This window comes from Lycium barbarum, chromosome 8, assembly GCF_019175385.1.
Source record: "Lycium barbarum isolate Lr01 chromosome 8, ASM1917538v2, whole genome shotgun sequence".
NCBI classification, from domain to species: Eukaryota; Viridiplantae; Streptophyta; class Magnoliopsida; order Solanales; family Solanaceae; genus Lycium; species Lycium barbarum.
Window position 1 is genome coordinate 50,080,619 of NC_083344.1, and position 26,595 is coordinate 50,107,213.

Consider the following 26,595-nt stretch of genomic DNA (forward strand, 5'->3'; position numbering starts at 1 on the left):
TAAAGCATACTGCTCGCCATTGAACAATGGTGTCTTGTAAATTGATTGCCCTTTACTATGTCAAATTGCCAATGCAAAGTTCATCGTGATATTTTCTTAAGGTTTTACCTCTTCAAGAGCACCTGCTCTGATACCAATTGATATTTCACACGACCAAGAATCTATCCTAAGTGATGCCCGATTTTTTCCTATAGGATAGACCAAGGTACTCCACCTGTTCCAAGCAAGCGTTTGCGAAATAATAAAGAAAAAAAAAGAATGACATAGTAATTAGTACATGGAAACTACCCGCGTCACAAAGGGTGAAAAAAACACGACTTACACCTCTATAGGATTTTCCCAAATTCTTCTATAAATGTGATCCTTTACAAATTCAAGTTACAAACTCTGTAATGTAGGAACTAAACTCTAATTCATATCTAACTAATCTCCCTAGACAAATGAACCCACTTTATGTTTCTCCCAACTTGAAGCTGAATTTGAAAAACTTTATACCTATGACAATTTCTATTAAAGTTGAAAGGTACAACTCAATAATCCTAATACAAGATTCTAGACTTAAAGACTGTAAGACATAACTCCATCAAACAAGTTGTTCAATCTTGTTCTTCGTATTTGGCCGCGCTTCTGGAATTAGAACTCTCAATATGACATTGACTGTATTCGCTTGAATTATGTTTTCTCTCTATTTGAGTGCATGAGATTCTTCATGAAAGGACTTGAATATATATATATATATATATCTTTTGGTGTGCATCAAGCCACTCGAACACAGCCCTACACGATCAGACCTATTATGAGAATTAGGGTTTTAGTTGACTTAGGTTTCTTGAATTCACACGGCTTCAGTATTCCTTTAGGAGTCTGAGTGTATCTTGATAATTATGTCAAGAAATCCTGTAGCTTGTCCACCAAGTCCTTATCTTACAAAATATTTTTACTTCAGGAGTTCTACTCGCAACAAGACTCTGAGATGGAACATGTTCATAGACCGTTTCCAAGCATCTGGATCATTCAACTTATCTTACATCATTGGTTAAGATAGAACTTGTCCATATACAAGGTTAATTCACCCTTATCTTGCATCTTTCTCTGAGATAGAACATGTCTACAAACCTGGTTCATTCTCCATGTTCATTCACTTTGTCAATCATCAAAACATATAAGTGTCAATGCCTATGCAGCCAATGTGCTTCCAGATACTCAACCTATATCGATTTCCCTTTATAGAATGGCCCTTGCGGAGCTAACAGAGTTGACAGAGCAATTGAAAGATCTATTAGAAAGGACTTCATCAGACCTAGCATCTAACCTTAGGGTGCGCCGGTGTTGCTCGTGCGGAAGAAAGATGACTCACTAAGGATGTGTATTTATGATCAACAATTGAACAAGGTTACCATAAAGAGTAAATATATACTTCCCAAGATCAATGACTTATTTTATCAGCTACAGGTGCCAAATTATTTTGGAAGATTGATTTGAGGTCGGGTTATTATCAGGTAAGAGTCAATCGGAAAGATATTCCAATGACTACCTCTTGGAAATAATACAATCAATTCGAGTTCCTTGTTATGTCCTATGGTTGACCATTGCACCAACAACCTTCATGGACCTAATGAATAGGGTTCTTCAAGCTGTTTCTGGATATGTTTGTGATAGTGTTCATTGATGACATATTAGTGTATTCGCATTTAGAATAGGAGCATGCAGATCATTTACGAGCTGTGTTACAGATGCTTCAAGATCATAAGTTGTATATGAAGTTCTCTAAGTATGAGTTCTTATAGAAGTAAGCGACATTCTTAGGCCACATTGATTCCGACGAGGGCATCAGAGTTGATAGGCAGAAGATTGATGGCATCAAGAGTTGGCCTAGACGTATAACCCCTTCAGAAGTTATAACAGGAGGCCTGTGGATGTCTTTTCCTCCATCTCAGTACCATTAACCAAGCTGACTCAAAAGATGACCAAGTTTCAATGATCATATGCTTGTGGCATAGTTTTCAAGAGTTTAAAAATAGGTTGACATCAACACCTGTCATAGCATCTCCGAAGGACAAAAAATTTTATGTTGTTTATTGTGATACATCAGGTGGGTTGTGTTCTAATGTAACATGGTAAGGCGATTGAGCATGCTTCGAGGAAACTAAGGAAATATGAGAAGAATTAGCCGACTCATAATTTAGAATTGCGGCGGTTGTGTTCACATTAAAGAGATGGTGTCATTACATATATAGGGCCCACATGGACATGTTTACAAACTATAAGATCTTTCGATATGCCTTCAAGCAGAAGGAGTTGAATTTAAGAAATAGGAGGTGGCTCGAATTGTTGAAGGATTATGCTATGGATATTTTGTACAATCCCTGCAAGGCTAATTTTGTAGCCTACACTCTCAGCTGCAAATCCATTGGTTAGCTTGCTTGGGAGTCTGACTTCTAGACTCTGATTATGGTGGTGTTGTTATTCAGAACACAGCAGAGTCGTCACTACTAGCGAAGGTGAAAAAATGATAATATGACGATCCTGTGTTGGTACGACTTAGAGAAGGTGTTTAGTGGCATAAGACAATGACATTTGAGCTCAATGAAGATGGGGTTATCAGATATCAGGGCCGGTTATGTGTCCTAGATGTAGAGAAGCTTCCGGAGATAATAATAGCATACATTTATCAATTGAAGTATGTTATTCATCATGATCTTAAAGTAACCTATCAGTGGAATGACATGAAAAAGAATATTGCGAAGTTTGTGGCCAATGTCCCAATTCCCAACAGGTTAAGATAGAACATCAGAAGCCCGGCTGATTGACTCAAGAAATAGAAAATCCAATGTGAAAATGGAAAAATATCATTATAGATTTCGTTACTGATTACCTCACTATTTCCATAAGTTCAATTCTATTTGGGTGATAGTTGACAGGCTTACGAATTCGACTCATTTCTTGTTGGTTGAGATTACTTATAGGGCTGAAGATTATGTAGAGTTGTACATTAAATAAATAGTTTGACTTCGTGGTGTCCCTGTTCTATTATTTCCGACAGAGTTCCTCAGTTCACAGCGAATCTAGAGGTCTTTCCAGAAAAGATTGGGCACTTAGGTGAATCTTATACGCCATTCCACCTGCAGACATGCAGTTATGTTGAGCGCACAATCCAAACAATCAAATATATGTTGGGAGCATAAAGATTTCAAGGGTAGCTAGGATGATTATTTGCCTCTCATTGAGTTTGCATGCAATAAAAACTATTATTCTAGCATTAAGATGGCACGGTATGAAACATTGTATGAGTGGAAACACAATAATTAATCACAAGAAATGATGTAGAACGAGCTTAGAGGCAGTAAAAACTCATGAAAAAGACAAATGCCATAGCTTTACGGCATATCAGTAAATAATTCGAGTATCTTACCTCCTAGATTAACCTTATTTTGAGTAATCGGGATACCTCCTCCTTCACAAACTGGTTGCAGGCAAATAAAAGGGAAAAAAAATTCTGCTTTACAAGAGGATGATCAGGATGAGAGCTGAGCTTGTGAATAGCCACCTCAGGTGGGTTACCAGTTATTTCAATGTAGGATCAGGCAAAGCAAGTTGCATTAGCTCTTAAGAATTCAATTAATTTGAGCCTGAGTTTGGGATGGAGGGCCGAACTCTGGTATACCTTTCTCTACGGAGAGTTGATGAAAAGTATGACTTCCCGGCGCTCCTCAACCATTGAATTTGTGGTAACGGTGTCTTCCGGCGCTGTGAACCCTCGTAGTAAATGTAGTCACTCTGATTCCTCCTCTCCGTATTTATCTCCATATGGTCCGTCCATCTCTATCTGGGGATTAAATGGAGGTACCGGTTCCTTTGATTGCTTTTTTGGTCTACTTCATGTTGTCTGTTTGCTACAATGCTAATTTCTTGCGCTTCAAACAACTCACCCTAGATCTACTTTATCCCATATCTTGTGGGAAACATAACGACTTTGTGGAAATTGATGGGACGGCCTGTATGAGGTGAATCCACAGCCTTTCTATGATGAAGTTGCAAGACATATCACCGGCTATGACATCGACCCGTGAATCTTGAATGATTTCTCCGGTGTTAATTGATAATTAGATCACCTCTTCGATCACATCACTTGCCATGTTTAGCCTAGCCAACATTTTTGTGGCCGAAACTATTTTGTCAACCGGCTTCATTTCCTCGAGGACTCGAAGCTAGATTATATTGGCTGAATTACCTAGATCAATTACTGAATGATTAATTTTAGAATTACCAATGGATTATTGTGCTATAATTACTGTCCATTGTAATCTTCGCTGGCAAAGGTGATTGAATCATGTTCTGAATACTGCCGGTCTTTTTTCCTGGTGGTGACCGAGACTTCAATTTTCTCAATAGCCGAGTAAGTCACTGACGTTACACCTCAGAAATTTCATGTTGTTGCTCAGTAGATAGACTAACGCGGGATAAGAAGTATATGATGTTTCTACAAGTAAGAAGTACTTCTTAATGGATCTAATTAAGATTCCAAAGACGTTTAGGGCAAGAGAAAAAAGTTCGTTGGAGAATGCCAAGCATAAGTCGTGTTTTGAAGAAGGGTTTGCAAAGTACCGAGCTAATGTGCATTTAATAATGTCTTGAGGAAGAGTTATAACACTCCTTAGATTATTAATGAAGTGCTAAACAAGTGCTAAGAAGGTTCCATAAGGATTGCAGATCAAATGAAACGACGAGATGAACTTTGAAAAAATGGAGTTATATGACCACTTATACGTTCCGTATAACCTCCAACAGGAAAGCAAAATGTTACACCCTACCCTCGCTAGGATGTGATGGGCACCCGACCCCATATTCGGAGCCGAGCGAACCCGCTGACTCTTATTACACACATACTCGCTTGGACTCCTAACTCAGATAAAACGAAATACATAATAAGAGCTTTCAGAAACATTCTTTTTGTCGTTCTCAAGTTAAACAAAATCTGTAATCATATGGAATTTATAACATAACGCAAAATGACGCATCGGCTGGTGGAGCCGCTTACAAGACTGACATTCTATACCCACGACTCTGTCTGCAAAGTCTCTAACATCAATCAGGAATCATAGTATATGTACTCAGACTCGGCAACACTCCGGAAGGAAATGGAGCTCGCCAATCTCGCTGGAACATCTTCTGGCAAAGTCTTCTACTCATCTGGGTGTACCTGTGTGGCATGAAACGCAACCTCCAAAGAAAGGGGGTCAGTATGGAATATGTACTGAATATGTAAAGCATTACTGAATCATAAACAAGGAAAGGCATAACAGTAAACCAGTTTAAAAGCAACCCGGGAGTAACCTGGAACAGCATTTTAATCCGTGCCATGTAGTACCTTACACCAATTCTAGCATACACAATGTGAATATAGTATCACAATAGTCCCTTCGGACAGCCGCTTCCGGCATAGTAACGATGATGGCCCCTTCGGGCATGCCGCTTCCGGCATAATAACAATGTTGGCTCCTTCGGGCATGCCGCTTCCGGCATAATAATAATGTTGGTGTCAACACAACTTAATCCAGAAACATCAATACAAAGAAATAATGCTATGGAGTGTAAACATAATTCGTAAATGAAACGAAATAGTAAAATCTCGCACCCCCTTCGGAGTGGTTTGAAAATCAACTTTATGTTTCCTTTAGTACAAAACTAATTTTTCTCGAAATCATTAGTAAACCATAAACACGTTTCAAGTCAATCCGAGTTACCATAAGAAAGTTATGAACATTATTCATTATAGAAACCTCCATGAACGTTTCCAAAACAATCCGAGTTAGCATATGAATGTTAGGAACGTTATTCATTATAGAAACCTTTATGAACGTTTCAAGCAATCCGAGACCTCTTATGAAAGTGAGGGACATCAATCCTTATAGAACCCTTTTAGAAACAGGAACTCTTTATGCTTTGCTCGTTATTCAATCATACAATAAACTCGACTATATTAAGTATGCTTATGTCAAGAAGTGAATAAGAATCACAAACAAGCTCGGAATTAAAGAGTAGAGTTACCCCATGACGCGTGTCATACCTTACTTAGCTCTAGGACATGCCAAAAGAAAGAAAGGGTAAGCCTTACATACCTGCTCCACGTCCTATTAGCTACGCTTAATTTTCCAAGCTCGCTATCGCTAGTCTACATTCAAGAAGATTTATACAATCATTAAACTCATCATCACATACTTATCTTAATCTTTCAAACAAATTCATTTATAATCTGCCGAAATTTCGGCAGCATCTCCCCTGTAAATACGACTATCCCCGAGAATCCAACTCGGTCAAATTATCAACAACAATCTGAGAATCAATTCAAAACGCATTCTAACGTTAGTAACTCTTTTCTACATAATTCGACAACATCCCATTTACATTCAAATCGACCATATATAGCCAAGCTAATACCAATGATCTCACATTCAAGTGTTAATCTGAAATCCTTCTTACATGATTCAAGAACACTTCAAACAATTCACACAATATTCAAAACAACCCAACCAACATACCATTTCACCCGAAACCTTCCAAATTCAACAAGAACGATAACAACACATTTCTTTCTTCCAAATTCATGAACTATACCAACAATCTACACATTAACAACTTCATTCTCATAATTATGAGAAACCATACTAATGCCACATTAACTTCATCAACAATCCCACAACAATTACAACTTCATTTTTCTTTTTTTTTTTGGAATCCACAACAACAACAACCAAAATACTAAATAACATCAATTCATCACATCCTACCAACATCACTCTTATTCGTCCATACCATACACATACATATTTCATGAATTTCATCCATTTCTACATACTACAACATTCACAAATCATCCATAACACATGAAAGAAGGGGTTAATCCTTAGCTTTATCCTTTGACTTCTTCCACTCGGCTAGGGCTTCCAACTTGCACCATAAATACTTTGCTTATTCCATCAACCACTCCACATTAATAAGGACCTTCCAATTGGTTGAAATGCTAGAAGAAAAATATTTTTCTTGATCAATTTTTATGGCACCATTTTTGGAGCCATGGCCGAATGCCCCTAGTTCTCTTCTTGAAATTTCTTAACTTGTGGAAGATGAGTAACTTGTCTTTCTTTGTAAGCTCTCTCTCATATATATATATATATATATATATATATATATATATATATATATATATATATATATATATGTATAGTCCACACAAGGGGGGGGGGGGGGCACATTCCCCTTCTCCAAGCTTCTCCAACTTTCTTAAATTAAAAGATGAATATTTCTTAATTTGTCATCACTTGTCCATATTTATATATATATATATAGTTCCTACCAACACAAGGTAACACATGCCACACGGCCAAGGTTCCTTCATGAACCTTCTTGAATTTTTTGTGAAATTCCCGTTTTGCCCCTAGCCTTCCACAATATTACCATGAACCACCTTGCGAATTTCCCTTTTTACCCTTAGCCTTTCTCAATATTTCCATAGTAATAAACAACTTGGATATTAAAATAACTTTGGGACATAGTCTTGCCTTTAACTTACCACGACTATCTTGAGATATCCGAATGTACAAAATACGGGATATAACACAAAATCTCTGATGGTGAAATACGGTCACTTATACGGACCGTATAAGGGTCTGTGTATGTCCCGACGGGCTGAATAATTTCCAAGTATAAATACATGTTTCCACTTCTAATTTTTCATTCTTCTCACTTCTCCACTTCTCTCCAAGTCTCTGGAACATTCCATACACTTCATTTACATGAACCCAAGGTAAATCAAAGATCAACCTCATTAATCGAAGGAAATCAAGTGCAATAATGCTAGCTAGGGTTGATGGAAGCAAGAAATCTCTTTGGAATTGAAGCTAGGGATTTCTCCAAGTGAGGCATTTCTATCCAAAGCCTATTCCTACACAATCAACAGTGCATTTTACGATCATTTCATGTTATTTAGAATATTGAGGGGTTGAAAGACTTGAATTATGGAAGAAAGTGGAATATGGAGCTCAAATGTGAATATAATGGTATTCTTGAATAGTAGCTTAACATGAATCATGACCCTTGATTTATTATGAGTAAAATATTGTTGTAGATGATACAAATGACATTAAGGAAGCATAATATGAGAACGCATACGGTGTTATGCCATGGTTATGATCATGAATCATTTTGGTAAGGAATTGTGGGAATTGAATAACGTTGAACTTGAAGAAGTTGTTGATTACGATATTATGATTGTTGTTATGGATGTTTGGGAGTTGTTATATCATATGGAGAGAGTTGTTGAAACAAAGGAGATGCTGCCCAATTTTCGTTAGCTTTAGCTTAAGCTTAAGTATACTTCCGATTATCTAATTCTAGTACGAATTCTCTTGAATGTAGAATCGCGAACTTGGAAGGAAGCATTTAGTCGGAAAGTGAAAAGTGAAAAGGTATGTGAGGCTAGTCCTTTCTTTTCTGAGGCTACAATGAATAGACCAATGATGGGTATGAGTGTGCGATGTTTTACTAAGTAGGGAATGACTAATTATGAATTTTTGGAATTTAGAAAGTTGTAGAATTTCAATTCAGCCAGTGGTCGTAAAGCATCATACGACCCGTAAAGTGATTTACGGACCGTATACTGCCATCGTCCTCCAACCTTTCAAAAATTTCAACTTTTTGTCCAATGTTAAAATGGTTAAATACGAAAAGGTATACGGCCCGTAAACCTCGATCGTAAACTGCCATGATCCTCAGCCAACCTTTCTGTTTTGATATGCTTAAATATGACCACACTATACGGTTCGTAATCTGGTATATGGCCCGTAAAGTGTGGTTTACGACCACTGTTCACCCCGACGACTGTTCATTAAAAAATCAGATTTTGAGTTGTTAAAAAAGGACCATAAGCTCATATTATTTCATTTTCTCATCTACACCACTCAAGAAGTCTCTAGAACTCTCCAAACACTTCATCCATAGGAATTCAAGAGAATCAAGGAAATCAATGATCATTAACACCAAATCAAGGAAACAAAGCTTATGAAACTCAAATAGAAGTTGTCTCCTTCAAGAAATACCAAAGGAGAGGAGATAGGGTTTTGGTGCTAAGGTAGAAACTCAACTCAAGGCTTGTTCCACCATCAACCAAGGTAAGTTTCATGACCATTCCATGTTGTTTAAAGTATTGGGAAGATGAGACACTTGAAACATAGAAGAACATAGAAAATGGGTCTTGAATGAGTGAATAGTGTCACAATTGGAAGATGGTTGAATGGAATCATGAAAGTTGATATGCTATGATTATGAATACGTTGTAAATGATGTTTAGGTCATGAAATAAGTATTATATACAAGGAAATGGGATAACGAGCTATAACCATAAATGAGAAGGAAATTGGAGAGAAATGGTGGATTTTTCTTAAGGCATATAAATGACGATTGTTGCTCGCAATATTATGAGTGTTGTTGTAAATGTTTGGGAGTTGAAATAAAATGGGGGAAAAGTAGTAGAAACAAAGGAAATGCCGCCTAATTTTCTCTATAGATAACGACGTGTTTTTAAAGTTGATTAACTAATGTTAATACGATTCTCTCGTGAAGGTAACGACGTGACCTCGAAGGAAGGCGAGTGATCGATAGTGTAGCTAAGCGACAAGGTATGTGAGGCTAGTCCTTTCTTCCTAAAGGCATGAATTCCTTTCCTCTTCATGAATTCCTATATTTCCGAAAGCTAAAAGCCTACATCCATAAGTGCCCATATAAGATAAAGAGATATGATATGATGATGCCATGTTGTTAATGATGTTACTTATTGCTCACACACACCTTATGTATCATTTCCTTCAAAGTGAGGCAGAATGCTTATGTATGTTCATAATGGAATCGAGGGTTCATGACCTTACGTCACCTCGATAGAATGCAGTCGTGCTAGAGTCTTTATGAATGTATGATGACAAGTATATTTTGATAAGCATATTATTATAAGTATTTATCATAAGCATGTCATGATTGCATCACACCGGGCCTAGTTGGCCGGGCAGTCACCGCCAAGGTGGGCAGCTATACGGATACACCATGACCTTTTGGCATGGGCAGACACCACTAGTGAGCGGCATGAGATGGTATCCCGGACGTGGGAGGCCTGGACGCGGGCTATGTTATTGATTATCACACCGTTCTGATATGGACGGGCAGCTTACATATTATGCATATATGATATGGTGATGAGTATGAGTAAGACAGCATGCATCACTTCTCTTATGATTGTCATTCAGATCCAGATGTTTCGTACTGATATTCTCATTATGTTATTGTTGTCTTTCTTCATTGTGTATGCCTCTCATACTCAGTACAATATTTGTACTGACATTCGTATTCTTTGGACGCTGTGTTCATGCCCACAGGTAGACAGGGAGGTGAGCTAGATCTAGATCCATAGTAGCTGTCAGCTGATTGAGAGCACTCCATTGTCCGGAGGTGCTTATGCTCATTCTTTTGGTATACATGCATATTTTGGGCACGACAGAGTCTTGTTCCGTCTATGTGTATTCAGTCTGTCAGTAGAGGCTCGTAGATACGTAGTGTGGTTTAGATGGTCTCACAAGATGTTGTTATATCTATATATTATTTTGATGGCCGAGAGGAAAGTGTATAAAAAGCATTTATGTTTTCATATAAATATAATTTTTCTACAATGTGTGTACAAAGTTAATAAAAAGGCAGTAAATGAGTAAGATGAGTAGTAGACCAAGCGGTGCTCGGTGGCTAACTCCGGGTACCCGTCGCGGCCCCTAGCTGGGTCGTGACAGTCTAAGTCCCGACGAGCTGAACTTTTTCCAAGTATATAAATGTAATCCCACTTCTAATTTCTCATTTTCCAACTGCTCCACTTCTCTCCAACTCTCTAGAATATTCCACCCACTTCATTTACATAAATCCAAGGCAAATCCAAGATCGATATCATCAATTCAAGGAAATCAAGTGCAAGAATGCTCTCTAGGGTTGCTAGAAGTTAAGAACTCTCTTTGAATTGAAGTTATGGTTTTCTCCAAGTGAAGAAACTCCATCAAAAACCCAACCCTACACAATAAAAGGCGAGTTTTATGACCATTTCATGTTATTTAGAATATTGAAGGGTTGAAAGACTTGGATTATGGAAGAAAGTATAATATGGGGCTCAAATGAGAAAAAATGGTGTTCTTGAATAATAGTTTCACATGAACCATAATTCTTGAAATATTATGAGTATAATCTTGTAATAAATAACATTAAGAATGTTGGAGAAGCATTATATGTGGATGAATATGACTTTGGGTGATAACCATGGTTATGGATGACTTCGAGAGGGAATTGTAAGAATTGAATAATGTCGAACTTGACAAAGTTATTGATTATGATATTATGGATGTTGTTATTGATGTTGGAAGTTGTTATAGCATATGGAGGAAGTTGCAGAAACAAAGGAAATGCTGCCCAATTTTCGTTAGCTTTAGCTCAAGCTTAAGTATATTTTTGATTATCTAATTCTAATACGAATTCCCTTGAATGTAGAATCGTGAACATTGGAGGAAAACTCTTAATTGATAAAGTTAGATAGATATCAAGGTATGTGAGGCTAGTCCCATCTTTCTCCTAAGGCATGATTCTTACAATATGACTTCGTTTTCTTTGCATGATGTTCTCATATTCTGGAAATTATAAGCCTATGAATATCAAGAACTACTCATGAGATAAAGATAAGCGATATGTTACGAATATGATAATGATGATGATGAGTCTAAGTCTAGAGACTCTAAAGCTCAGGATATGATATTTCTACGAAGCTAATGATTCCTTGATATCATTCATTGTTGCTAGACTCACCTTATAATGCTAGTTCTTTCAAAGTGAGACACAATGATCATGGCTACTCCATAATGGAATCGGGGGTTCTGGACCTTACATCACCCTAATAGAGTTATAGTTTGTCTTTAAGTTCTTATGCATGCTTTATGATAAGTGCCTGATGATGAGATTACACCTAGCCTAGAGGGTCGGGCATGACACCGCGAAGGCGGGAGGCTTATGATTACACCATTCCCAGAGGGCCGGGCACGACACCAGTAGTGGGCTGCGTGTGATAGTTACCCGAATGCCGGTTAACGATAATGGTATATATGATATGCATACATGTGTTTTCCTTTAAAGGTTAAGCAGGTTATATCTTCATGTCATGTTTCATTATTTCTTTATTCTGCTATTACTATTCATGCCTTACATACTCAATACGTTTTTTGTACTGACGTTCTTTTCTTTTGGATGCTGTGTTCATGCCCACGGGTAGACAGGGAGACGGTGCAGATTCCTAGAAGCTATTCAACTGATTTACAGGAGCACTCCACCATTCCGGAGGTGTCATTTTTTATGTACTATCTTGTGTGTATGTATATATATATATATATATATATATATATATATATATATTTATATATATATTTGGGCACGACGGGGTCCTGTCCCAGCCCTATGTCTTAATACTCTAGTAGAGGCTCGTAGATACGTATGTGTGGGTAGTAGATGTCCCACGATGACTACACTGTATTTTGTATATCATTTTTGCAGCCGTGAGGGCTTATACATATGCACGTGTTGCCTTCGAGATTATATGTGTCCAGAATGAGTATGATGACTAGGGTAATGACTGGTGCTTGGTAGTCAGCTCCGAGTACCTGTCATGGCCCCCTAATCGGATCGTGACAGCACGATTCCACCTCAAGAGGCAAGTAGTTGTAGTTATACTTTCTCTTTATGGTTTCTATATTTCCTTATTACGTTATCACATATGCCTTACATACTCAGTACATTGTTCATACTAATGTCCTTTCCTTTTGGACAATGTGTTCATGCCCACAGGTAGGCAGAGAGGCGGCCCAGATTCTTATGAGCTACTCAGCAGATTCACAGGAGCGCTCCACTACTCCGGAGGTGCCATTTGTTGATACATTCTTTTGTGTACAGGTTTGGGCACGACGGGGTCCTGTCCCATCCTTATGTCTCAGCACTCTAGTAGAGGCTCGTAGATACGTATGTGGGGGTAGTAGTTGTCTCATAGATAAATCAATGTATATTTTTGTATATCATTTTTGCAGCCGTGAGGGATTATGTATATATATATATATATATATATGTATTGCCTTGGATATTATGTGTGTCCAGGATGGGTATGATGATTAGCGTAATGAGTTATGCTCGGTAGTCAGCTCCGAGTACCCGTCATGGCCCCCTGGTCGAGTCGTGACAATTGGCACACGATTGAGTAAGGCCCGGGTGCCAGTCGCGGCCCTCCAGTTTGGGTCGTGACAAGCATCTTAAGATTTTGTTATACTCGCCACTTCCCAGACCACAATGCAGAATGTTGACTGCTTTAGAATTTTGTTCCATCAGTCTAAAGTCTTTAGCAACAAATTCCTCTTCAGTTTTGGGTCTTCCTGTGCCATCATGTTTGGTCTTAATAGGAACTAGTGGTCCATTTATTGTGATCATCAATAGCTCATAGTTCATAGCCATCAAGTAGATCTCCATATGATTCTTCCATAAAGCATACTGCTCGCCATTGAACAATGGTGTCTTGTAAATTGATTGCCCTTTACTATGTCAAATTGCCAATGCAAAGTTCATCGTGATCTTTTCTTAAGGTTTTACCTCTTAAAGAGCACCTGCTCTGATACCAATTGATATTTCACACGACCAAGAATCTATCCTAAGTGATACCCGATTTTTTCCTATAGGATAGACCAAGGTACTCCACCTGTTCCAAGCAAGCGTTTGCGAAATAATAAAGAAAAAAAAGAATGACATAGTAATTAGTACATGGAAACTACCCGCGTCACAAAGGGTGAAAAAAACACGACTTACACCTCTATAGGATTTTCCCAAATTCTTCTATAAATGTGATCCTTTACAAATTCAAGTTACAAACTCTGTAATGTAGGAACTAAACTCTAATTCATATCTAACTAATCTCCCTAGACAAATGAACCCACTTTATGTTTCTCCCAACTTGAAGCTGAATTTGAAAAACTTTATACCTATGACAATTTCTATTAAAGTTGAAAGGTACAACTAAATAATCCTAATACAAGATTCTAGACTTAAAGACTGTAAGACATAACTCCATCAAACAAGTTGTTCAATCTTGTTCTTCGTATTTGGCCGCGCTTCTGGAATTAGAACTCTCAATATGACATTGACTGTATTCGCTTGAATTATGTTTTCTCTCTATTTGAGTGCATGAGATTCTTCATGAAAGGACTTGAATATATATATATACATATATATATCGTTTGGTGTGCATCAAGCCACTCGAACACAGCCCTACACGATCAGACCTATTATGAGAATTAGGGTTTTAGTTGACTTAGGTTTCTTGAATTCACACGGCTTCAGTATTCCTTTAGGAGTCTGAGTGTATCTTGATAATTATGTCAAGAAATCCTGTAGCTTGTCCACCAAGTCCTTATCTTACAAAATCTTTTTACTTCAAGAGTTCTACTCGCCACAAGACTCTGAGATGGAACATGTTCATAGACCGTTTCCAAGCATCTGGATCATTCAACTTATCTTACATCATTGGTTAAGATAGAACTTGTCCATATACAAAGTTAATTCACCCTTATCTTGCATCTTTCTCTGAGATAGAACATGTCTACAGACCTGGTTCATTCTCCATGTTCATTCACTTTGTCAATCATCAAAACATATAAGTGTCAATGCCTATGCAGCCAATGTGCTTCCAGATACTCAACCTATATCGATTGCCCTTTATAGAATGGCCCTTGCGGAGCTAACAGAGTTGATGGAGCAATTGAAAGATCTATTAGAAAGGACTTCATCAGACCTAGCATCTCACCTTAGGGTGCGCCGGTGTTGCTCGTGCGGAAGAAAGATGACTCACTAAGGATGTGTATTTATGATCAACAATCGAACAAGGTCACCATAAAGAGTAAATATATACTTCCCAAGATCAATGACTTATTTTATCAGCTACAGGTGCCAAATTATTTTTGAAGATTGATTTGAGGTCGGGTTATTATCAGGTAAGAGTCAATCGGAAAGATATTCCAATGACTACCTCTTGGAAATAATACAATCAATTTGAGTTCCTTGTTATGTCTTATGGGTTGACCATTGCACCAACAACCTTCATGGACCTAATGAATAGGGTTCTTCAAGCTGTTTCTGGATATGTTTGTGATGGTGTTCATTGATGACATATTAGTGTATTCGCATTTAGAATAGGAGCATGCAGATCATTTACGAGCTGTGTTACAGATGCTTCAAGATCATAAGTTGTATATGAAGTTCTCTAAGTATGAGTTCTTATAGAAGTAAGCGACATTCTTAGGCCACATTGATTCCGATGAGGGCATCAGAGTTGATAGGCAGAAGATTGATGGCATCAAGAGTTGGCCTAGACGTATAACCCCTTCAGAAGTTATAACAGGAGGCCTGTGGATGTCTTTTCCTCCATCTCAGTACCATTAACCAAGCTGACTCAAAAGATGACCAAGTTTCAACGATCATATGCTTGTGGCATAGTTTTCAAGAGTTGAAAAATAGGTTGACATCAACACCTGTCATAGCATCTCCGAAGGACATAAAATTTTATGTTGTTTATTGTGATACATCAGGTGGGTTGTGTTCTAATGTAACATGGTAAGGCGATTGCGCATGCTTCAAGGCAACTAAGGAAATATGAGAATAACTATCCGACTCATAATTTAGAGTTGCGGCGGTTGTGTTCACGTTAAAGAGATGGTGTCATTACATTTATACGGTCCACATGGACATGTTTACAAACTATAAGATCCTTTGATATGCCTTCAAGCAGAAGGAGTTGAATTTAAGAAATAGGAGGTGGCTCGAATTGTTGAAAGATTATGCTATGGATATTTTGTACAATCCCTGCAAGGCTAATGTTGCAGCCTACACTCTCAGTTACAAATCCATGGGTAGTCTGATACATTTGGAGGCAAAAAAGGAGGAAGGGTCAAACATCTCCATTGGTTAGCTTGCTTGGGAGTCTGACTTCTAGACTCTGATTATGGTGGTGTTGTTATTCAGAACACAGCAGAGTCGTCACTACTAGCGAAGGTGAAAAAATGACAATATGACGATTCTGTGTTGGTACGACTTAGAGAAGGTGTTTAGCGGCATAAGACAATGACATTTGAGCTCAATGAAGATGGGGTTATCAGATATCAGGGCCGGTTATGTGTCCTAGATGTAGAGAAGCTTCCGGAGATAATAATATGTTATTCATCATGATCTTAAAGTAATCTATCAGTGGAATGACATGAAAAATAATATTGCGAAGTTTGTGGCCCAATGTCCCAATTCCCAACAAGTTAAGATAGAACATCAGAAGCCCGGCTGATTGACTCAAGAAATAGAAAATCCAATGTGAAAATGGAAAAATATCATTATAGATTTCGTTACTGATTACCTCACTATTTCCATAAGTTCAATTATATTTGGGTGATAGTTGACAGGCTTACTAATTCGACTCATTTCTTATTGGTTGAGATTACTTATAGGGCTGAAGATTATGTATAGTTGTACATTAAATAAATAGTTTGACTTCGTGGTGTCCCTGTTCTATTATTTTCGACAGAGTTCCTCAGTTCACAGCGAATCTAGAGGTCTTTCCAGAAACGATTGGGCACTTAGGTGAATCTTATACGCCATTCCACCTGCAGACAGGCAGTTATGTTGAGCGCACAATCCAAACAATCAAATATATGTTGGGAGCATAAAGATTTCAAGGGTAGCTAGGATGATTATTTGCCTCTCATTGAGTTTGCATGCAATAAAAACTATTATCCTAGCATTAAGATGGCACGGTATGAAACATTGTATGAGTGGAAACACAATAATTAATCACAAGAAATGATGTAGAACGAGCTTAGAGGCAGTAAAAACTCATGAAAAAGACAAATGTGTCATAGCTTTATGGCATCTCAGTAAATAATTCGAGTATCTTACCTCCTAGATTAACCTTATTTTGAGTAATCGGGATACCTCCTCCTTCACAAACTGGTTGCAGGCAAATAAAAGGGAAAAAAAATTTTGCTTTACAAGAGGATGATCAGGATGAGAGCTGAGCTTGTGAATAGCCACCTTAGGTGGGTTACCAGTTATTTCAATGTAGGATCAGGCAAAGCAAGATGCATTAGCTCTTAAGAATTCAATGAATTTGAGCCTGAGTTTGGGACAGAGGGCCGAACTCAGGTATACCTTTCTCTACGTAGAGTTGATGAAAAGTATGACTTCTTGGCGCTCCTCAACCATTGAATTTGTGGTAACGGTGTCTTCCGGCGCTGTGAACCCTCGTAGTAAATGTAGTCGCTCTGATTCCTCCTCTCCGTATTTATCTCAATATGGTCCGTCCATCTCTATCTGGGGATTAAATGGAGGTACCGGTTCCTTTGATTGCTTTTTTGGTCTACTTCATGTTGTCTGTTTGCTACAATGGTAATTTCTTGCGCTTCAAACAACTCACCCTAGATCTACTTTATCCCATATATTGTGGGAAACATAACGACTTTGTGGAAATTGATGGGACAGCCTGTATGAGGTGAATCCACAGCCTTTCTATGATGATGTTGCAAGACATATCACCGGCTATGACATCGACCCGTGAATCTTGAATGATTTCTCCGGTGTTAATTGATAATTAGATCACCTCTTCGATCACATTACTTGCCATGTTTAGCCCAGCCAACATTTTTGTGGCCGAAATTATTTTGTCAACCGGCTTCATTTCCTCGAGGACTCGAAGCTAGATTATATTGGCTGAATTACCTAGATCAATTACTGAATGATTAATTTTAGAATTACCAATGGATTATTGTGCTATAATTATTGTCCATTGTAATCTTCGCTGGAAAAGGTGATTGAATCATGTTCTGAATACTGCCGGTCTTTTTTCCTGTTGGTGACCGAGACTTATATTTTCTCAATAGCCGAGTAAGTCACTGACGTTACACCTTATAAAATTGCATGTTGTTGCTCAGTAGATAGACTAACGCGGGATAAGAAGTATATGATGCTTCTACAAGTAAGAAGTACTTCTTAATGGTTCTAATTAAGATTCCAAAGACGTTTAGGGCAAGAGAAAAAAGTTCGTTGGAGAATGCCAAGCATAAGTCGTGTTTTGAAGAAGGGTTTGCAAAGTACCGAGCTAATGTGCATTTAATAATGTCTTGAGGAAGAGTTATAACACTCCTTAGATTGTTAATGAAGTGCTAAACAAGTGCTAAGAAGGTTCCATAAGGATTGGAGATCAAATGAAACGACGAGATGAACTTTGAAAAATGGAGTTATACGACCACTTATATGTTCCGTATAACCGCCAACAGGAAAGCAAAATGTTACACCCCACCCTCGCTAGGATGTGATGGGCACCCGACCCCATATTCGGAGCCGAGCGAACTCGCTGACTCTTATTACACACATACTCGCTTGGACTCCTAACTCAGATAAAACGAAATACATAATAAGAGCTTTCAGAAACATTCTTTTTGTCGTTCTCAAGTTAAACAAAATCTGTAATCATATGGAATTTATAACATCACGCAAAATGACACATCGGCTGGTGGAGCCACTTATAAGACTGACATTCTATACCCACGACTCTGTCTGCAAAGTCTCTAACATCAATCAGGAATCATAGCATATGTATTCAGACTCGGCAACACTCCGGAAGGAAATGGAGCTCGCCAATCTCGCTGGAACATCTTCTGGCAAAGTCTTCTACTCATCTGGGTGTACCTGCGTGGCATGAAACGCAGCCCCCAAAGAAAGGGGGTCAGTATGGAATATGTATTGAATATGTAAAGCATTACTGAATCATAAACAAGGAAAGGCATAACAGTAAACCAGTTTAAAAGCAACCCGAGAGTAACCTGGAACAACATTTTAATCCGTGCCATGTAGTACCTTACACCAATTCTAGCTTACACAATGTGAATATAGTATCACAATAGTCCCTTCGGACAGCCGCTTCAGGCATAGTAACGATGATGGCCCGTTCGGGCATGCCGCTTCTAGCATAATAATAATGATGGCACGTTCGGGCATGCCGCTTCCGGCATAATAATAATGATGGCCCCTTCGGGCATGCCGCTTCGGCATAATAATAATGTTGGCCCCTTCGGGCATGCCGCTTCCGGCATAATAATAATGTTAGTGTCAACACAACTTAATCCACAAATATCAATACAAAGAAATAATGCTATGGAGTGTAAACTTTATCCTTTGACTTCTTCCACTCGGCTAGGGCTTCCAACTTGCACCATAAATACTGTGCTTGTTCCATCAACCACTCCACATTAATAAGGACCTTCCAATTGGTTGAAATGCTAGAAGAAAAATATTTTTCTTGATCAATTTTTATGGCACCATTTCTGGAGCCATGGCTGAATGCCCCTAGTTCTCTTCTTGAAATTTCTTAACTTGTGGGAGATGAGTAACTTGTCTTTCTTTGTAATCTCTCTCTCATGTATATATATATATATATATATATATATGTATAGTCCACACAAGGGGGGGGCCACATGCCCCTTCTCCAAGCTTCTCCCACTTTCTTAAATTAAAAGATGAATATTTCTTAATTTGTCATCACTTGTCCATATTTATATATATATATAGTTCCTACTAACACAAGGTAACACATGCCACACGGCCAAGGTTCCTTCATGAACCTTCTTGAATTTTTTGTGAAATTCCCGTTTTGCCCCTAGCCTTCCACAATATTACCGTGAACCACCTTGTGAATTTCTCTTTTTACCCTTAGCCTTTCTCAATATTTCCATACTAATAAACAACTTGGATATTAAAATAACTTTGGGACATAGTCTTGCCCTTAACTTACCACGACTATCTTGAGATATCCGAATGTACAAAATACGGGATATAACACAAAATCTCTGATGGTGAAATACGGTCACTTATACGGACCGTATAAGGGTCTGTGTATGTCCCGACGGGCTGAATAATTTCCAAGTATAAATACATGTTTCCACTTCTAATTTTTCATTCTTCTCACTTCTCCACTTCTCTCCAAGTGTCTGGAACATTCCACACACTTCATTTACATGAACCCAAGGTAAATCAAAGATCAACCTCATTAATCGAAGGAAATCAAGTGCAAGAATGCTAGCTAGGGTTGATGGAAGCAAGAAATCTCTTTGGAATTGAAGCTTGGGTTTTCTCCAAGTGAGGCATTTCCATCCAAAGCCTATTCCTACACAATCAACAGTGAGTTTTACGATCATTTCATGTTATTTAGAATATTGAAGGGTTGAAAGACTTGAATTATGGAAGAAAGTGGAATATGGAGCTCAAATGTGAATATAATGGTATTCTTGAATAGTAGCTTAACATGAATCATGACCCTTGATTTATTATGAGTAAAATCATGTTGTAGATGATACAAATGACATTAAGGAAGCATAATATGAGAACGCATACGGTGTTATGCCATGGTTATGATCATGAATCATTTTGGTAAGGAATTGTGGGAATTGAATAACGTTGAACTTGAAGAAGTTGTTGATTACGATATTATGATTGTTGTTATGGATGTTTGGGAGTTTTTATATCATATGGAGAGAGTTGTTGAAACAAAGGAGATGCTGCCCAATTTTCGTTAGCTTTAGCTTAAGCTTAAGTATACTTCCGATTATCTAATTCTAGTACGAATTCTCTTGAATGTAGAATCGCGAACTTGGAAGGAAGCATTTAGTCGGCAAGTTAGAAAAGCAAAAAGGTATGTGAGGCTAGTCCCTTGTTTTCTGAGGCATGATTCATATGACATGATTCCCTTTATTTTTCCCTGACCTTCTTACATTCCGGAAATTATGAGTCTATGTTTATAAAGAGCTTCTCATGAGATAAAGATAAGAGATATGTGGTGAATATGATAATGATGATGATGAGTCTAAGTCTAGAGATTTTAAAGCTAGTGATTCCTTGACGTTGTTCATTGTTATTACACTCACCTTATAATGCTAGTTCCTTCAAGGTGAGGCATGATGAGTATGACTACTCCATAATGGAATCGGGGGGTCTCGACCTTACGTCACCCCGATTGAGTTATAGCTTATCCTTGAATTTTTTTATGCATGCTTGATGATAATTATACGATGATGAGATTACACCGTGCATATATGGCCAGGCAGACACTGCTAAGGTGGGCGGCATATACACCATGTCTAGAGGGCATGGGCAAACACCACTAGTGGGCGGCATGAGATGTTTACCTTGGACGCGGGCAAATGACGATCACATCGTACCTATATGGTCGGGCAGCTTATATATATATATATATATATACATACTTGATCATTCTCAGTACAATATCCGTACTGACGTCCTTTTCTTTTTGGACGCTGTGTTCATGTCCACAGGTAGACAGGGAGGTGGCCCAAATTCCTAGGAGCTAATATGCAGATTTACAGGAGCACTCCAGTAGTCCGGAGGTGTCATTTTGGAGATATTATTTTATGTATATATATTTGGGCACGACGGGATCCTGTCCCATCCTTGTGTCTAGCACTCTAGTAAATGCTCATAGATACGTGTCTGTGGGTAGTAGATGTCCCATGGTGACTACATTGTATTTTTGTATATCGTTTTTGCAGCCGTGAGGGCCTATGTATATTTATATCTTGCTTTGACGAGTATATGTGTTTATGTGGGGTATGACGGTTAGTATAATGAGTGGTGCTAGGTAGTCAGCTCTAGGTACCCGTCATGGCCCCCTAGTCAGGTCGTGATAACTCATACGCTCAAATTACACCTTTTAATAGCGTAAAGCGGATGATGTCATATATAGTAACCCAACAAGATTGGGGTCGAATCCCAAAGAGAAAATGGTGTGAAAAGTTTACTAAATAAGTATTATACTAATCTTGCGGTCCTGGTGTATTCCAGAAAAAGAGTTTTATAAGGGTTTTTGGTTTGTGGACTACCTTAGATTGACTAGTAATTTAAAGTTGTAAATATATGGGTAAAAATAACCAAGATTGTGTCCCCGTCAGATAAAGTGTATGATCATAGGTCTTGATCTTGATATATTTCTAATTGATCGTTGTATGAATGCACTTAACCTCTATGTGAATATAGACTATTTTCCAATAAGAAAAGATTATTTCTTTCTATGCTTTTCTCAAAGATAAGAAAGTATGCATGAAGAACGGTTAATTATGCCAAGTATATTCCTCTTATTCCTAAGTGAATTTATTAAACAAGGGTTAAAGCCTGGAGTTCTTGTTATTTGTTCTTACTAAACCCTAGTTATTTTCCCTAATAAACCAAAGTTTATGGCGTTAGCTAATGTTTCCAACCGCTAACTATATGATTAAAACGAAGAACAAACAAACCCTAACAATCCATTATGCGTATATCAATCACAATTCCTGTGACACCCCTTTTTTTCGCCCCGCGCGATGAACGCACATGGGTTTTATTGTTTAAGGGGTTTTCCAAATGAAGTTACGGTTTTGAATAGGGATTAATTATTTACAGAGTCGACACTTGGAATTGAGTTTGGTATTCCAAGTCACCTTATCAATCCCTAATCAAAAGGAAATGACTATTTATTATTTGTCCGCGAAAATAAAAGACAGAGTAAGGAATTTTGTTGACCGGGAATAAGTTATTAAGCATTCCCCGAGTCCCGTGGTTCTAGCACGGTCGCTTTTATCGACTTATGATTGGTTATAATTAATTCTTTGATAAAACGTATTTTAGTTGATGACAGACACACAGACTCATTTTATCAGGCTTTCCTACATGATGTGGGTTTACATTGGGATTCAGAAGTCACCGGTCATTCAACTTCAAGGGGATTCTGAGTATTTGATAGTCGGTACTATTTTGAGAATCATTATGGCCGAGTTACTTCGGGTATTAATTACTACCTTGAACTTAAGAATGAGAAATGCTTAGGTAAGTTGGATTGCAATTATGATTGTCTTCTGGATTGTTTATATAACTTCTAAATGTGATGTTGCTTGGCCGACGAAGGGAGTAGAGATGTATCAACCTTGGGTGTTTCTAGCTAATCCTCATAAGAAGGCTTCACCTCAAATTTTTCAGATAGGTGTTGTGCAGGTTATTTAATGATAGAGAAATTAGGTGCGATGTCGGTTTATGTGTAAGAAGAGAAGAGAGTAGATGTACAAGCGAATATAAAATATCGCAAGGATCGATTCAGTTGCTACAGGAAAGTAAAGGATGTGAGGTTGATTATCTTAGACAAAGTGACAGGGTACAAGCACGAGTAAAGATTTTTGAGTAAAGTTATAGCATCGGGATTTACAGTTAGGACATAGAAACATATGCTAGGAAGACCTACAGATTTAGACATACGAAAAAAGAATATGAGAAGCCAGAATATCCCGAGGGAAATTAGGAGCATATGAGCTTTACAATTAGAATTTTGGAATGATTGCGAGGTATGAGTCTGGCTAGCTGGGCAAAAAAAGAGGGGAGATGTATTAAAGCCACAGATTCAGGAAAAAAATCAAATGGCAATGGGATATCTAGTAAGAAAAGGTGTTGGAAAGTGATAAAAAGATAAGTCACAGTGGCTACATCGAGTATTATGTATACCCTTATGATTGATATTACGACATGTTAAAAGTATTGATTGTGCTGTATGTCAAAATTGAGGTAGCAAGCACTACAGAAAGAATCAGGATTGGGTTTTCTCAGGAATTAAAGTCAGATAACGGTAACGCGACCAAATATGTAAGCACGAGCATTAGGAAAAAGAAGGTTATGATGTCATGAAGAGGAGACAAACTTAGACAAGGAAAACTTATACCATTGAGGGTCATGTACTATATATTTGAGGAAAAGGTTAGGATGAAAGCAGGAAAAGCAGATGATAGCATCAAATTTAAATAAACAAACGAGAGATAGAGTAATTTAGTACGTGACAAAGGATGAACGTGAGGATCGCGGAACCAACCTATACGACTTCATAATCAGAACAAAGAAGGTTGGAAATAATGGACAAAGGTTCATCCTTGAGAAGAAATAAACAGGTCTTATGAGAGTGACGAGGAAATTTTAAACACCTAAGATTTAACAAGGAGAATGGCTGTGAACCTGTGATTGGTACGCCTATTTAAGGGAAGAAAGTACCTCAAGAAGATATTTTCAGTGTCAAAAGGGATTCACACTTGTAACGAAACACTCCAAAGTTTCGTAACCTAAGAGTAAAGGATGACTAATAGAAACAGGCATTGCACAAGTAAAAGAAACTATGACGACTAAAGGAAGGAGGAGGTGTTAACGAAATGGTTAAAGGGAATTATGTGAGCGCCGACAACAAGGAGAAGATTAATGAGTCTGTAGGCTTGCCCAAGGGAAAACAAATTGAAATTATAATACAATGGTTCTGTGAAAGATGCAAAGATGCGATCATGAAGAAAACCGAGAAAATTCAAGATATATATGTGTGTACAAGTTGTAGTATCATAAACGAAGATTAATACTCGATGAAAGAAGAAAGGAAAGGGTGTACTTTGTGAGGATTTCATGATAAGAACAAGAACCGAAAGAACACTAGAAGGACTATAATGCATAGCTGTGATGCAAACAAGTAGTTAAGAAGAATTGCGGGACAAAATGAGCTAAGCCAATGAAAGGACAAGTCGTGGGAATGGGTGGTGTGGAGTATCAACATTTAATGGTATAATATAGACATAAATCGGAATTGGGAACCTAGAGCAAGGAGAATTTCAAGGATATTAAGAAGGTAATCGTGGAGGAAGACTAGGACTAAAGGAGTGTGGTATAGTCGGACACTCCATAAGGTTGCTTAATGAATTCCGATGTCCTCATTGATTCATTAGCCTAGGGGACTACGAGTCATGAAAGGTAGAAGTGAAAAGACAATAAAGAAGGCATCTGAATTGTATCTGATATGTATAAGCATTTTGGTATGATACAAGAACTCAATTAGCAAAAAGGAAACAAGTTAAACCATGCGATGAAAAGAACTTCGGCATTATATGGAATAGAGGAGTTGGAGGATCGCTAAGGCCGGCCATATGACTAGCAAGATGGTTAATACTCGAAGGTTACTGGCATATAAGAACATCCTTTAAAAGGGGGGAAGAACAAATTCAGTTCAAAGATTAACTATAATATTCCCAAGTTCAAAAAAGGGAGATGTACTGGCTTCAAGGAGCAAACATTTGAGATGAACCAATATATCAAGAATGTTCTAAAGAAAAGTGAGAATGGACTAAATGCAAGTATATTATAAGACAAATGTGAAAAGGAAGGCATGACAAAATGATGAAGGTTTAGCGAATCAAAGAGAATAAGTTTCATCAACGCGATACACTGTATGCTGAACTATGACTCGAATCACTCACGTTGAAGAAATTTTAGGTATATTTAGATATGTAGTAAAGTACTCCAAAGGGTAACAAAAGGAATAAGAAAGGCCGCATGTGACCAGGGATAATTATAAGAGACAATCTGACATAAAATAATCACTGAGAATAAAAAGTCATTAGCAAGGAAATGCTATTGAAAATCATCTAGGCGCTACCATAAGTGGCACTAAGATAATATTGTATGGAATTAAGGAGTCCGATCAAGGAATTAAAAGGAGATGATAGGGTATGTATACAAGGTCGACTAGTACAGAAAGGGATAATCTAAAATAGCACCAGAGAAGCAAGCAAGAAAGGTGCCATATCCGAACAAGAGAGTTTATCTACTAGTAGAGAAATAAAGAGCAAGTAAAAAGGGTACAACAATTAGGGGTACTTATAGATCGACAGGGAGCCATGACAATCACGAGCCAAGATCACCCTAATGGGAACAGGAAAATAACTGAATATCAGCTGAGCACTGGTTACATATAGAAGGGCATGAGAATATGAACCTAATGGATGAGTTCGACCGAGAGCTAGGGAAACATGAAAAGAAGACTGATGAGCTCATATTCTAAGAGCATGCAAATCAGGAACTAAAGGAGGACAACCATTCCAAGAAATTAATGATAGCATCGTAAGCTCGCAAGCTACGACGTTCGAGGATACATGTTTCTAAGAGGGAGAGGATGTTACATCTCACACTTTCAGAGCATGATCACGCCATGTATTTTACCGTATTAATGTAGTATCAGAGATGCCCTATGAAGTTTTGAAAGGTACAAGCCATGGGAAGTACGTAACAATGAAGTAAAGGATGAATTACGACCTATTAAGTTATAACCGGGAAGGACAACCTTTGAACCAAAGGACATGACCATTATCAAGTATAACTAATGATAAATATCATGTATGGAGAGTTTCAGAAGATTTTGGGACCAAGCAAATCGAAGAAAAATAAGTTTGTCAAAAACTTGAAAAATTTGGCAGAATTTTGAACAGAAATTTTGGGTCAAGGTTAGAGAAGTATGCCTCCTAGTATATCAGGAGTTTTGAAGTAAACTAAAATCCTAAATTGAAGTTTAGGAAGTATAGTTTCCAATGCAATAAATCGTTCATCAAAATGACATCGAAT